The sequence below is a fragment of the Pollicipes pollicipes genome, unplaced genomic scaffold (assembly GCF_011947565.3).
Source record: "Pollicipes pollicipes isolate AB1234 unplaced genomic scaffold, Ppol_2.1 Scaffold_6138;HRSCAF=7277_pilon_pilon_pilon, whole genome shotgun sequence".
NCBI classification, from domain to species: domain Eukaryota; kingdom Metazoa; phylum Arthropoda; class Thecostraca; order Pollicipedomorpha; family Pollicipedidae; genus Pollicipes; species Pollicipes pollicipes.
In genome coordinates, this window is record NW_023596818.1 from 28,503,032 (window position 1) to 28,518,276 (window position 15,245).

Below are 15,245 nucleotides of genomic sequence, written 5' to 3' on the forward strand. Positions count from 1 at the left end.
CCAAAAGACTTGTAACGTACGTTTCAAATGCATAAAGCGGGTAAAGTGAACATAGAAATGTTTTGAAGTACAGGTAGCATTTCTAAACCCAAATGTGATACTGATATACGATATGACCTTGACATGACTCACATCATGGCATCAACATGTTAGTAACACAGCACCCTCACTTAGCCAGAGCATACCATTTTCAATGAGATGAAACACGCTTCGGTTGGCCCACCTCATTTAGACAGTAATATTAAGAAGGTCTGCAGGCCATTGACCTGAACCGACCTTTACTGTCACTATGATCTCTTGTTTTTGCATCTTCAAGGCTGCACCCATTAACTCTTTTCGTTTGCGCCTGTTTTTCAAAGTCTGGCAATTAGTTCCCGAGAAAGCTTCATGATAACTTTGTTTCCCGGTCTGCTAGCCCAAGGCGCTCGGATGGGGCGCCAGTCGATGAATAATAAGCTTCGTAGCTAATGTTATGCCCCGCTGATAAAATAAATAGTCTTGTTATAATTGTTATACCCATGTTGTAATTTACATATAGTTCTAACTCATTGTTATAGCAGGCATGCATCGGCCTTGACCATTAGGCGCTGAATACCTTTCTGACGTTATCAGTAGAGAGCAGCGGAATTTGGCCGAACGGTAACACCTTCAGCTCCAGCGCCTTGGGCAGGCAGAGTATGGACGACAAAGACAGGGAGATCACGCGTTTGCCACTACCGCACATTGACCACAGGCCTGACAGGAGATTTCGAGCGGCGATGAAGAAGCCTGAACTGTTGGGAGCGGGCTTGAAGATGACAAGAGCGTCAAACAGTTTCTGGTGCGCTCTGCTTTGGTTCCGCCGCTCTGTTGTGGAGGCGGCTGTGAGTGCGCTTCTTGTCTGGGAAGCTTGGGCGGCAGCTGCTACATCACTTATAAGGTTTGTGACATTACCTTTTGCTTGTTTTTTTTTTAGTAGGAAGACAAGCACAACGTACAAGTATGTCGCACAAGTATATTGAGAAACCAAGCGAAACCAAGCGTCAGCAAAGAAGTGAATGAATATTTACGTGCCAAGTGCCGCACAGCCTAAGCAGTCTCACCAGCAGAACACATGGCGGTCTGTCACCCGACCAAACGACCTGTCAACCCGATCATCAGCCTAAGAATGGCCCGACATGACATCGCCTTCACGCATCGACCAATGAGAGCGTGGGCGCCAGTGATATCATCTGCAGATGGTGCTGCCGTTTTCTTACCGCGCCGCGCTTTCACAAGCGCGCCGTAGGCGCGGGCAGCCAGTACCTGCAAGACCTCATATGGCACAGAGCTGTGCACAAGTGAGTGCTGGCGTTCCACCACTCTGAAAAGTTCATCCACAGCGCCAGGCGCTCACTCGACATCGGTTTGCTGAACCTCGAGCTCGCGTGTGCAATTCAGGACAAATTGCCCTGATAGTTCAAATCATGTTGCGTGAGGAGTATTGTTAGTGTTGTTTCCAGAAACGACCTTCGTTACATCATCATTCCCTCAAATATTGGCTTTCTGTGAGCTGAAATTGGTGGCGACCGTGCGTCGAACTCCGAGCGCTCGGATTTACGACATGCACGCGCTGAAAGTTTTGCCTCTATGATCGCTGTTCTGCCGGACGCGTTCGGCACAGCGCGTATTGTTTGCAGTCTGGGTGCTACACAACACTGCCACGGACGACGCCGGAGACATGGACACGGCCCCTCGCACGAGGGGCCCTACGACTCCCAAACTTGCCGACGGAGAGCGCTCGTGCTTGCCGTCAGACCTTTCCAAACATGTGCGAGCATCATACAAACGCCGTTGGTGGATAATGGGATCAGACGGACCCGTGTCCCTCTTTTTAACATGGGAGGAAGTTAGCTCCGCACGTGTGTGGTTAAACGGGAGATACTGAAACGCCGCCATTCTACCCTAGTTTTGATAGATGAAGATGTCAGGACGTCATTACCTGAAGCGTGCTCCTCAAGTTAGCAACTGATTGTCACCAAACGAGAACGAAGGAAAAAGACGTTGATGGCATGTTTGGCTTAATACGTTAACAAAAAATCCCCGCGCTTTTGTCGTGGGGACTCACGACTACAGATTGAGGCGAGTCGGCTGACATCTCGCGTGATCACTCCTAACCCCCTTCCACCTTCGATGCGGTTTCAGCGACTATGTCTCCGAAAATATCATTTTGAAGTTCGTTTCGATGAGCCACCCCATTGCTTCGACTGCTCTGCTGTCTCTTCCCAGCTCCGGGCACTGGAGCTTCACCGACTGGCGGATGAGCTGCCGATTCTGATCAGCACCTGCCCCAACTCTACTGTCTCCTCGGCACCTGTTCTGGTAACTCCGTCCACTGTGCCCGCAGCCGGACAAACGCTCCGCGGGCTCCGGTGGTGGTGCGTTCCAGAACAGCTCATTGTGCTCGAGGACAGCTTTGTGAGACGGGCTGCGTCCCGCCCCCTCCCCCTCCTCCCACTGCTCCTGGCGGCGTGCTGACACACTGCTTCCAGATGGCGGCCATCTCAGCAGAGCTGCGCATGGACCGACCGTGCCCGCCCATTCTGCCTCCCCTCGCATCAATGACTGTCTACACCGCTACCGGCAGGCGCAGGTGGCGCCACCTGCAACTGCCGAGTTCGCTGGGTTCAGCTGACAGCGGTCACTGGTGGCGCTGGTTGCCAGCTGTCAATTGGTTGACTCATTTTGCGATAGTGACTAGGCTGGTTCTAGCTAGTTCCAGTGACTAGACTAGTTCCAGTTGGACACATGCATGGAAATAGAAAGTAATTAGAGGCTGGAAACGTGGGAGAAGGCTGTTTTTTTGGACGTAAATACAATGGAAGTTTTTTATGCCTGATATTTCATTTCCACTGGTATGCATGCCACATTGAGGGTATTTTTACACTAAAGACGAGGCGAAAACAGCATGGACCGTGCATTCTGCAAGGTATTGGGGTGGGGAGGTGGATACCGACGGATCCGCAAGCTGGGGAGGGAATAGTGTGGTGTAGTGCGTTACTAGTGCGCGTGCCTGGGCGCGCCCTTGCGGCCGACCCCCAGAGGCGGGGGCTGACCGGCCGCCCCGGGCGGCGGTCACAGGGACGCCAGTCTTCTGATAGCGGTGAGTGGGCACGGATGTCACACCACGTCGAGAACCTTGAGCCAGGTCAAACGAGGCCATAGAGTCTTATAATACATTGCGATTGTATTTACAATGTGCGTGGTGCATAATGAAGAACGAGGCTGCACAAGTGCACTCAAGGTGTACTAGACGCATATTGCAGCGGTGATGATCACAATTCACAGGTGATGGCGGGGAAGCCCACATGCTGCATGCAGGCACAAATAGCTCGCCGGCCGTGGTCTGGGTTGTCCTAGAGATCATGGTCGATTGCATGCCAGTGCTCATAAGCAAAGCTATTTGAAAATTAAACAGCCACAACAAAGCACCTCTGCATGAACCACGGTGCAAACCATACCTGCGGCACTTACTTAATCTACATTTATGTGACCCTGCGTGATCTTGACCCAAGACACGTACGGCAATTACTTCACGATACTTTTTAACATGGTGTCTGCTGTTGCGGATCGTAACAGAGCTGTTTTGCCACTCATACACCCCGCATATAAGAAAAACTAGGCACGTTCGAGCTTGGTTGACCTTTGATGACCTGATCTGTCGTCGTCAGCACAATCAGGCTCGCCATTACGGCCGTAAAATTAATTATATTCATCAACTGAGTCAGTGACATAGCCCAGTTGCCATCAGGTGAGCTGTTTTATTGATACGCCGAGAAACCTTGCTGGCATGACTTTAGCAAATGGGTCATGAGTCTCCACCTATTTGTAAGAAACGCTGACAAATTGACGGGACAAGTAACAAATGTCTTAAAGTCACCTGCTGGGGTGGTAACTGCTGCTGGTGGCTAAAGCTAGGGTGGCAACTTTATTGGTTAGCAAATTTTTCACGAAGAACCTGGGGACGTGTGAGCCACCCTCTTGAAGGGCAGGGTGTGATTACAAATAACTCTTTTAAATCATAGGTAATCGGTAAACATGGGTAATCGGTTGAGGGATAGGATGTCATTTCAAATGACTCATTTAAAGCGTCTAACGTGAAAAGTAAAAGCTTTTACTCGAGCATTATTGAGGGGGATGTTCCACATTTTTACGTGGTTTAGAAATGAAATAGCCATCTTGAAGACTTTTTGGTACTGTTTACAATCCTGTCCTTTTAACACCCAAGTCCCTCCAGTTTCCGAGCGACACGCCCGCGAATATGAGGAAAGGTATATCGGGGAAAGATTTCAAAGTCATCCTGGCGCGCATGACGTCATAATCACGTCGTTCAAATCCTGCCATTTCATGAGCCATGCGGCGATCAAGACCAAGAAAAATACCGTTGTCGGGGTGTTTATATCTGACGTTTGTAAGCATGATATCCAGGTATAACGGCCGCAGCTGGCTGTCAATCAATGTGTCATTGATAACGTAATCAAACCACGACGCATTGTGGAACATATGTACTGAACAGGTAATTGTGTTATTTAGAGCAGTTTTTCCATTTTTTAAGATATACCAACAGTCATGAGTGAGCTTGCTCCATCATACCTGATGCTTGCTTCAATGTCTTCAAATGTGAAACATTCCCTTTAATGCACCATGTTATAACATTGGATCGTTAAGTGAGTAGAATAGGTAGAATGTTCTTTAAGTAATTTTGTGGTGAACTGGTTCGTACTTGAGCATTACTTCACACCGCACGAACGTATTTTCTTCAAGGATTGAGAGCTACGTCACTGCGATAAAAGTTACCAAGAAGATGGCATGGGAAGCGGCATAGGTCTCATAGTTCTCCGAATTATCTGCGGCTGAAGGAAATGCAAGGATCGCACTGCGTTCCAGGAAGGAAACCCGCACAGTCTCTTTAATCGTATTGGCGCGTACATTTAGCAGCGTACTGCCTGCGACCTTGTTCGATTTAAGATATGCGTACTCTGCAGCTAAAAGCATGCAAGAGGCGCCCACACATCTTACCAGTCGTGGATAAATTGCGTGATAAGCGCTGGACCCATCACCCGCTCAGAAATATAATTTTCTTCATCAGTTTCGGCAAGGAAGCGTATAGACGCCGTCTGGCAGGCGTCAAACGCTTGGCTTACAGCGTTGTCTGAAATGGAAGAGGTGTTTTGTATTACAGCGCCATCTTTTGCACGACGTGGCGCTTGTAAAAGCTCACCAGATGGCAGGGCCAGGCCGGTAGCGGATTTCATACTGTTCAACCAGCTACCACCGAGCCAGGTAGTCCATAGATCAAACTCGATGGATACTACACGTTTTCTTCCGATATTGCAGGATCTTTCGCAAGCACAGTTTGAGTTGCCGGCTAACGGAGCTGGGACGCATTCCAGTGCCGTGAGGCGTTTTCACGTAGAATTTCCGCTCTTCAAAAACTGCTTTAGTTTGAGTCAGCATCGGGCTTATCATGGGAATAGTTGCTGAACTTATTATTTATTGCTTTGTACAGGGGCGGCGCCACGGATATTGAATTGGGGGGCAAAATTTCCCATGGGATTTATTATACAAAATCGAGCCGCCTGACAGGGAGGCCTCCCGAACAGAGTAAAATTCAAAAGATATGGACCAGGGCCACGTGCTTCCATATCAAATTGTTAGGTGCATTATTATTTTCGTAAAAACGGTAGTAACTTAAAAAATCTAGAATAGGGACCTTCTGGCTAATACAGTGACCTTGATCCAGCAAAGGACCTCCCCATTCAAAAACAGGACTTTCTGTGCAAGGGAAGGGCCTTCTGGCGCGAGAGAAATCCCGATCCAGAACAGGTTCCCTACAATTCACAAAGGGAGTCTCCGAATCCAGAAAATGGCTTTGCTTTTCTAAAGCAGGGTATTCTGATCCAGAAACGGGTAAATCGGATGCACAGTCCCGTAGTCCGGCGGGTGCACTGGCGGTGTCCGTGCATTCCCTGGGATGAGGGGTGCCCCGCCGCCCTCCCTCCCCGGCCTCGTTACGTGCATCATGCGTACGTTAGGTATGGGGGTTTCTCGGCGGTTGTACGCAATTCTTCTTCGTGCTGAGGTCGGCAACAGTCGTTACGAAACACGTTGAAGTCAGCTTTTGGCTCATGTCAAGATGATGACCAATTCCAAATCCTGCATCATTTGTCGCAGTCGCGTTTTGAGGGATCATCTATGTTTTTGTGTTGACAGAGGATTCTTTCCCATTTAAAACACTTCTAAACTTCTCTGCCAACCACACTGGATCTTTATTGCCAGCAGTCTAATGTTCCGCGCTACATTCGCGCCTTATATGACGATCGACGTTCACATACTATTTGCAATCTCAGATGGTGTTGGGTTGTGCTATGTAACGATAGCCACGGGGAGAAAGCGGCTTCACCTTCGCCTTTGCCAAGACGCAGCTTTCCTTCAACGGCTGCCGGTTTTGCTTCCACTTGTGCCATTTTCCAAAACTGGCTCCGGCCTTGTGCCATTTTCAACACCTGGCCTCAACTTCAGGTTCGAACAATGTTTGAATTATGGACCTGACTTAACCCCCGCTCCTGCCAGCGCCACTGCTGGCTTTGGCCTCTGCGGTCTGCGGTCTTGAACTGGTGTGTTCCGGTTCCTCAAAGAGAAGGTTTCACTGCAGTTGCGACCTCTCGTAACAAAAACCTGCTTGCCCGCCCTGCCATTCTAATAAACCCCCACCACAAAACTTTCTTCACATGCATGCCTGAAAGCCAAATGCCAGCCCGCAATTATCAGGATCAATTAACACCTGCCTGACGGTCCACGCAACTTTGCCACACGCAGCTTAACACCTGCACCGGCGCCGATGGGATACGGGTAACGGGGCGGGTTGGTATAGGGGTCTGGAAAAGTGTGTGTGCTGGTATGGGCGAGACATTTCGGAAAAATTGGATAGATTCTCCAGGAAATGCCACCCAATTTTGCTACTTGTGCTTCATTTATAAACAGTCAGCTTTAATCCACTTTTGCTACTTTTATCAACTATCTACTTTTGCTACTTTTGCTACTAAGCTATTTTTGCAATTACCAACACAAAACAGTAGAATTGGATCCAATCGTCCTTGAAAGTCTATCACAACTCACAATTAATATCGGGGAAAATGGAAACGAGTGGATGACGGATGCGCGTAGTTAGTCAGGAATATTTAACGTCCGAGTATAGGCAAAGCCCCGTGGGTAACGAGTGAATTGGGTTAAGTGAATCTTACCCGTGAAGGCGTCCAGTTTGAGTATAGCCCCAGGGGTAGCGGATGGAGTTGAAAACGTTATTATATAACGGAAATATTATAATACGGATATTATATAACGAAATTGTCTGGGCAGTGCTCCTTTTCACTTTCCTTAACACTTTATACGAACTTTGGCCACTAACTCGCTACATATTATGTAATCATTTATGTTGTATTTCCTTGAACGCTAATTTTCAAGCATTTACAATAAATAATGCACTCGCCTCGTGTGTATGAACAGAGACAGCTTCGCTTAGTCTGCTTAAGCATACACCGCTCTTTTCGTGCCTGACGGATGCCATAGCACGACAAAAATTGCAGCCATTTTGCATTAAATTCACAAACAAATGGTTCCGGAGACCCTACTTAGAAGCAACCGTTCGCAACTTGCAGAAGCATCTTCTACTCACCTAGTATGGACTCCCATAGCCAATTAACGAAGGTAAATCAATGAAACGGGTATGAAATAAAAGCTCAATAACTGGGTGTAGGTGCCACCATCCACACAATGGTGACTCCTACGGCTGTAAATAGTAAGTGGTCGGGTGTTTAAAAGGAAAGTTGCCTAATCTTACCCACGCTTAAGAAAATTGCAATTTTTTTCAGCTCAATTGATGCGCCGTAGGCATTTTCTTAGTTCACTGAGTTTGGGACTAAGGGTTTGCAATTAATGGGATAGCGGGAAAAGTCACCCCACTTATGGGATAACGGGAAAAGTCAAAGTCAAAAGTCAAAAGTCTTACGACTTCCCACACTTGGTGCGGTAACTGTCGCACACTTCCCATCTGAACGGCGCATGAATCAGCTGGTAGCCAAAACGCATCCCGACACTGAATGCCGTTCTCATATAATAGCTCCAAAAGAGAATATGTTACAAATTCTGAACGTGTCATCATTTGACCTGCTTGTTTTTGACCTGTCGTTTCCATGGGGTGAGCACCACGCAGAATTCGTCAGACAAGACACTTGCAATGTTTTTTCTTGCGTCTCTTCTTGCGTCTTTGGACCGACTTGGCATCTCCCTTTCCCCCATCCCCCCCCCCCCCCCCCCCCACCCCCTCCGGGCGGGTCAGCTTGCTCAAGTCTACGCTATTCATCAAGCCGGTCTCATAATACAGAAAACGAGCCTTTGCCGCGGAAAAAAGTCTTCTGAACTCAATTTGTTATCCTCGAGCCCAGCAGTGAGAGCATCCTTGACCTGTATTTTAATAATCCACGTGAGCTACAAAGCCGTTGCTTGGGGGAAAAGGGGCCTCCCAAAATCTGTTGAGTGAGCAAACATAGGCTCTCGCCCCCTATGCCCCCCTGCTCCGCCGTCCCTGGTTGTGTCTACAGAAGAGGTAAGGTTGTATTGGCATCATTTGCTTTGTCTTTGTCTCTTGTACTTTCGTAAATGCATCGCTTTCGTGTAAGTCGAGCGCACATTATCTTTTGCAACATCGTGAATCTCGCGCCAGATAGCCCTCAAGCGCGACATTTGTTTATAGTTCTGGAGGCACAGAAATCATTGGAAACTATTCATACCAGCACTGCGAACGACCGACATCCAGATTATTAGGCGCTGAGCTGTGGTTCCTGGTAATGCGACTCACACCCAGCATAGAGTAAGAATTACCTGCTCTCAAAAAGGCAAAGAAAGAATGGCTTGCGCACTTTGACGTGATGCGCAGTATTCGAAACATTTCTTCAGGGAACCAACGGACCGTGAACTGTCTTGGCCCTTCGTAACCTATGGAATATGTTCAAAACAGCTCATACGCTTCAGGTTCAAGCGTAATATTGATTTTCTCCGTTTACAACGTCAGCCTTTAACCTGATAACAGAACATGGACGTCAGGGATTCGTATAACCCGTAGCACTGCCACAATAAAATGTCCCAAGCCTATTTTTTTCGAGAAACTATTGCTGCCTCTAAAGTGATTTTCCCAATGACAGTGACCGCTGTTGACCATGTACAAAAGAGTCAAATAAAAGTTTGCTATTGCCGTGCTCTCATTATGAAAAAGAGGACGCCGACACCAACGAAACGACTGCCATAAGGGCAAAACGAGCTAGAAATCTAAGATCACGTGAGAGTGACATTTCATGATCAGGCTGGCACACCATAAGGAACAGGCTGGAATGGAGCCTAAACGCATTACAGCCCGAAATGTTTTGTATCCAACTAAACTGGATTTTGAGCGAGAAATAGGCCAGTCCGGCAAACGGGCGGAAGATAAACCAAAGTTTCATTGATAGGAGATGTGCATTACAGTTAACGTAAAACAAAACATAGACACTCCTTCATGCACCGGTTACGAAAATGGTCCTCAATATTTCCCCAAAGAGGTTAAGTAGACGCCCCCTTCCTTGCTGAGAATGCCTTCCCCGCTCATTTCCTTACATACGCCATGCAGGCCCGCCGGGCTCTGGGGACACTGCTCCGAGCCTTTGAGCCGCTGAGGGGCAAGCGACCCTAACCCGCTTCACCAAATAAAGCCCTGTAATGTCAATTTCGTGCGCAACTCAGGCTAAGCATAAAAGCGTTGCTAGATGAGCTGGCTCTTCAGTGGCCACATGCGATTATCCTGATGTTCCCATACTCGGTGCACGATGAGGCCACCCACGCAGATGTGCGGCCAGAACTTTGGTGAAGGGAGTCGCACAGGACTGACAAAGGGCCTCCTCCTAATGAAGACCTCCCCCCCCCCACCGGCCCAAAACATTACCAGATATGGCCCACTTAATTTCAAGAGGCACGATTTGCGCGTTTTATTTTAGAGCGCGTTCGGCCGGCAGATAATCTTGGAAAATTTTCTGGGATCACGTTTGGTGCTCCAAATAAAGACAATTTTCCCGGAAGACTATTGGCGACGTGCGAGAATCTCGAATAATGTTCTGAGCATGGTCGGGGATCGCTAATATTTTCCTTCTGCTAAACCGATGCTGCACGGGCTCGCGACACAGCCATTCGAGCCGCTCAGCTTTTCAAGATGGATGACTCCGGGGTTCTGGCTTCAAGTTGTAAGTAATTTCCCACGTTTTCGTTGTTCGTTGCGATTGCCGTAGTGTCTGCTGTGGGGGGGGGGGGGGGGAATTTTCTTCAGGAAGACATGTGCTCTTCCAAGCGTTTGCGAATTATTCCTGGGAAAAAAGGATTTGCTGTCCCGGCGGCAGATCTGGCGTGTGCGGATGTGTGAGAAAACCAATGGTTCAAACAAAAGGTTGGGTATATTACGTGGACGTAAAAACCAAAGCGTGAACGGATGTTCATACCTGACATCAAAGCTGGCATTTCTTAACCAAATCAACGTCTACACTGCCCAATTTATTCGATAGTATGTGTACAGGTCTCAAGGTTTGATTCGTTTGTTTTTCATGATTCCATTGTGGTGGGAGAAACATGGTTATAAACCAAACAAATGGGTCTTTTGTGGCGGTAAAGATGTAGGCAAAGGAAAGCTAATGATGCCATCAAATGCCAAAATGATGGCACATTCCACGTGCATGCATGGAAATTGAAACACCGCAAACAATTCCAATGTTTTAAAACATGCGTGATTTTATCACTTCATGGAATAGGATCTTAGCATCCAAGTTGTTCTTTGCAGTGTGTCAAAGGATGTTCTCCATGGGAAAGTAATAGTTGTGTTCACCTAGCCTCCCATTCAAAGTTGTGTGGAGCTCATATCAGCTGCCACATTCCACAGATAAACTGCTTAATAGTAGCAGAACTCTGTAAAGCATGATGGAGAGGCTGGAACTTCTATCTGAAATGCAGCGTTCTCAAATTCTTTTTTTTTTGCCTCCTTGCTACTTTTAGCATCGGGTTTATGTATGAAGGAGGCAACATTACCTTCCTCAGCGTGTGGAATATTACAGGATTTGGTCCCTTGATAAATGCTTAAAGTTCAAGTTTGTATGAAAGTCCTGGAATAATGATGAGCTTCCAGGGAGATATGAAGACTGATTAGCCCTGTGTTTGAGGTTATCAGCATTCAACTTCTCTCTTGTGCCTGGATGCAATCTGCTGATGTTCTGATCTCCTCTGAGACGAACAAGCAAGATAAGAATTTTAATGTTAGGAACTCAGTAATATCGTTCATGATAGCACGGTATAAATGCAGGTTCACCACGTGCCTGCAAGTTGGAACTGCATGTGGAAAATGGGCATAGCTTAGCAGCGACGTTCCAGTTATGAAACCAGATGTCATCGGGTGAACAGGTCCAACTTCTTCCCATAACCACCTGTAAATCACCCAACCAGTAGCATAATACAAGCAAGTCAGCCGAATGATCCATGGTGTCCACAATGTTCAAGCTTTGTAAACACATGCACAACCCAGGCCTGGACCAGAATACCGCAGCATAGCTTGATCCTGCCAAACTGGCATCCAGCGGAAAATCTACCACAGACAATCAGCTCCCATGCATGGAATGCTGTTCATATTAATGCTGGTTAGTGTCATCGCCGCATCGTCATTGGCGCACACTATTCATTACACGCTAGATCTATTCATCTATGTTTCTGCTTCTTTCAGGGTACTTCTGGTGCGGGACTGCCTTCAGTGTGGGTCCTGCAGAATGCAATACAAATATCTGGAGCAGGCAACAGGCTGCTGCGTTCAACACCGCAGACCACTCCTGCATTACGTGTGGCCCCTCCAGCAGCACCGAAAGCTCCCCCAGCCCCTCTGGCAGACCTGGTAGCCCCACCAGCAGCGGGGCTGGTGGGGCCGGGCGTCCTCTCCTGCAGCGCGGGCGTCCTCTCTTGCAGCGTGGGCGGTCCCTCCTGCAGCACCGGCAGCTCCTGCAGCCCCCCCCCCCCCTCCCGGCAGACCTGGCAGCCCCACCAGTAGCGTGGACGTCTTCTTCGACAGCGCAGGTGGTCCCTTCCGCAACGCCAGGGGTCCTACATGCAGTGCCAAGTGCTGCTCCAACAGCGCCGGTGGCCGGCTTGTTCGTCTGGGGTGAAAGACAAACACGCCTGCCAATATCAAGCTATAGTGTGACGTTGGGACAGGAAAGCCAAGTAACTAGGACCAAAAAAGCCGTGGAAATGTAGTGGGCAAAGCCCTCAAAGTCTCGTGAGCTTGTCGTGTCATAGTTGTGTTGTGCTGGAGGCGCTTACGTAGTAAGGTACGCGTGGCAGTCATGTGGTACGGGGCAGCCATTAAATGCAAACAACACACACACACACACACACACACACACATATATATATATATATATATATATATATATATATATATATATATATATATATATATATATATTCTCATGTACGCTTTTATAACGGACTCATGACGGCAGGGATATATACAAGTGAACAGGTACAAGGCGCAATCAATAACGGCAACATTATAGGTCGGCCATTATGGGTACACACACTTCGGATTCCTACCGCGCGCGAGGACAGCAGCAGGTGACAGCGCCTTTTATGAGGCCGGGCCACCCCCTCACGATCACGTATCTGAAACGTGGGCAGTCTCACACCACCGCGACGCAACGGACCGCGCGCACTGCCTGGTGCTATTCAAGCTGCAGCATGATGGCATTGCACTTGACCACGCCGCTCACGGGCCCAGGCCCTCCGCCAGCGACTCTGTGATCTTCTTCACCCTCGGCTCCTCCGCCATCGTCTTCTGGTTCGCTGCCATTAAGCTATTCCTCAATGGCGATGTTATGAAGCATGCAGGCAGCGGTGATGACACTGAGCACGAAATCGACACGACTCATGTTCAGCATCTTCAGCCGGCGGAATTTTACCTTTAGAAGGCCAAACGCGCCTTCTATGGTTATACGCATTGACGAGAGCTTGGTATTGAAGCGCTTCTGGTCACACGACAGGTGCCCACCGTCCTTGAAGGGCACCATGTGTGCTGTGGATTCGAGAAACACTGATGCGATGTTCGCACTCCCCATGCGATGGTCCGCATGCGATGGTCGCACTCCCCATGCGATGGTCCGCATGCGATGGTCGCACTCCCCATGCGATGGTCCGCATGCGATGGTCGCACGGCACCAGGAGTACCAAAGAAGAGAATCCCTCTCGATTAACATATCTGTCGCCTTGTTCTGTCGGCATGGGGATCGGGATGTGGGTGCCGTCCACGCACCCGTCGACGTCAGGGAATCCAGCCAACTCCTAAAATCCAGATTTCACTCGCCTGAGGCCAGCTGGCCAAACGATATACTCATTTGCCCTTCTTGTAGCAGATTCACAGAAACGGATGAAGATACTCTAAGCAGTGGACTTCGTAACAATGAATCGATCCGCCCTCCCTCGATACGAGTCTTGGTTGCCCAGAACCCACAGGCTGAGTAGAATTTGAAGGTCCGGGCTAGGTCAGAATTGGCATGCATCTAAGTTGCGAAAGCATTGTCCAAAACTTCACATTTATCTGTTAACAGCCGGTATTGACTGACGAAGACGTCTGGTGTGTATCGCGGCGCATCAGCTTCCACGTATCCTTCCACCTTCTGATATTGCCTGAAAACAGAAGCATGTTTTAGATGACAATTTCTAAGCATGGACCAGGACACTGAAAGAAAAATGTGTCTTAGAGCAAACCGTGTTGCACAAATTGTCATGTGAACTCACCATCAAACATAACTTGTGTCACAACCATACCATTGCTATGCACATTGGTGGAGTGTGAGGCATTGCACATGTCAAAGTGGCACTCTGCCAACACATGGAAGCAAACGCTGCAAAGTTCATGACAGTCAGCTCAATTTGAAATAACGGAAGTTGTTTTCCCAGGCATCCTTATCACATTAACACTTCCTATAAGTATCCATTTGTTTCTCCTTACAGGCATCATGCAAACTGTTTATACATCAGCGCAGTGGTTATTATTGCATGCCTGTTCTATATTCAGCTGCTGCCATGCTAAAAACTACTCGCAACATATCATCCACATCTTCAGCATCTGAGTCATCTTCAAACGACATGTCCAACGACAAATTCAACTTCATTCATGATCTCCACCTTACAGGTGCTGAGGAGTTCCTGTAACAAGGAGAAATACGCTTATTTCCAGCAATCAATGCGGGCAAGGAGGAATGAGTGGGAATTACATCTTTCCTTTCAGGAAGCATGCCATTGATGGCATTCTTGCTATTTTGATCGCAAACAAAACATCTTTCTCGATCACCAGCCACAGTCCATTAGCCTGTGTATGTGAATGTGTAATCTGTATAGATAACGTTAAAATTCGATCCAGCTTTTGATCATTCCATATTACATCCCTCTTGATGACCAGCCACAGTCCATTAGCCTGTGCATGTGAATATGTCATCTGAGATAATGCTAAAATTTGATCCCCATATCTATTGATGTGGTCTTCATCATGAATGCATTTCATGGGGCAGTGGGCATGTGCTTCCATGTATCAAATTTGAAAATTGTACACGCTGTAATATACATGTGAATGACTCAACAGCTAAGGAATAAACCACCATTCACACACACACACACACACACACACACACACACACACACACACACACACACACACACACACACACACACACACACACACACACACACACACACACACACACACACACACACACACACACACACACACACACACACACACACACACACACACACACACACACACACACACACACACACACACACACACACACACACACACACACACACACACACACACACACACACACACACACACACACACACACACACACATACTTGTGTGCCGTGCTTTACGGGACACCTGACTCAGCCGTCACTACCGAGAACCACCCGAACGAATGGCGGCATCGCAGCCAAATTGGAAGGCCATGCAGCCATTTGGCTGTTTAGGAACAGGATGGGTCGTTCGAGGGGTAAAGCTGCCATCTTTAGCTTACACTGGCAATTGAAAATACCGAGGACATAGTGATAACAGAGGACCGTGTGTGACTTTTCTGTCATATTCAGCTGTGTATTGAGGACCGGGAGTTGCACTT

At 48.1% G+C, this 15,245-nt stretch overlaps 1 pseudogene; it reads right to left on the bottom strand.

Moving 5' to 3' along the window:
* Positions 1 to 12,926: 12,926 nt before the first annotated feature.
* On the bottom strand, positions 12,927 to 14,219 carry LOC119105541 (uncharacterized; annotated as a pseudogene).
* Positions 14,220 to 15,245: the final 1,026 nt, after the last annotated feature.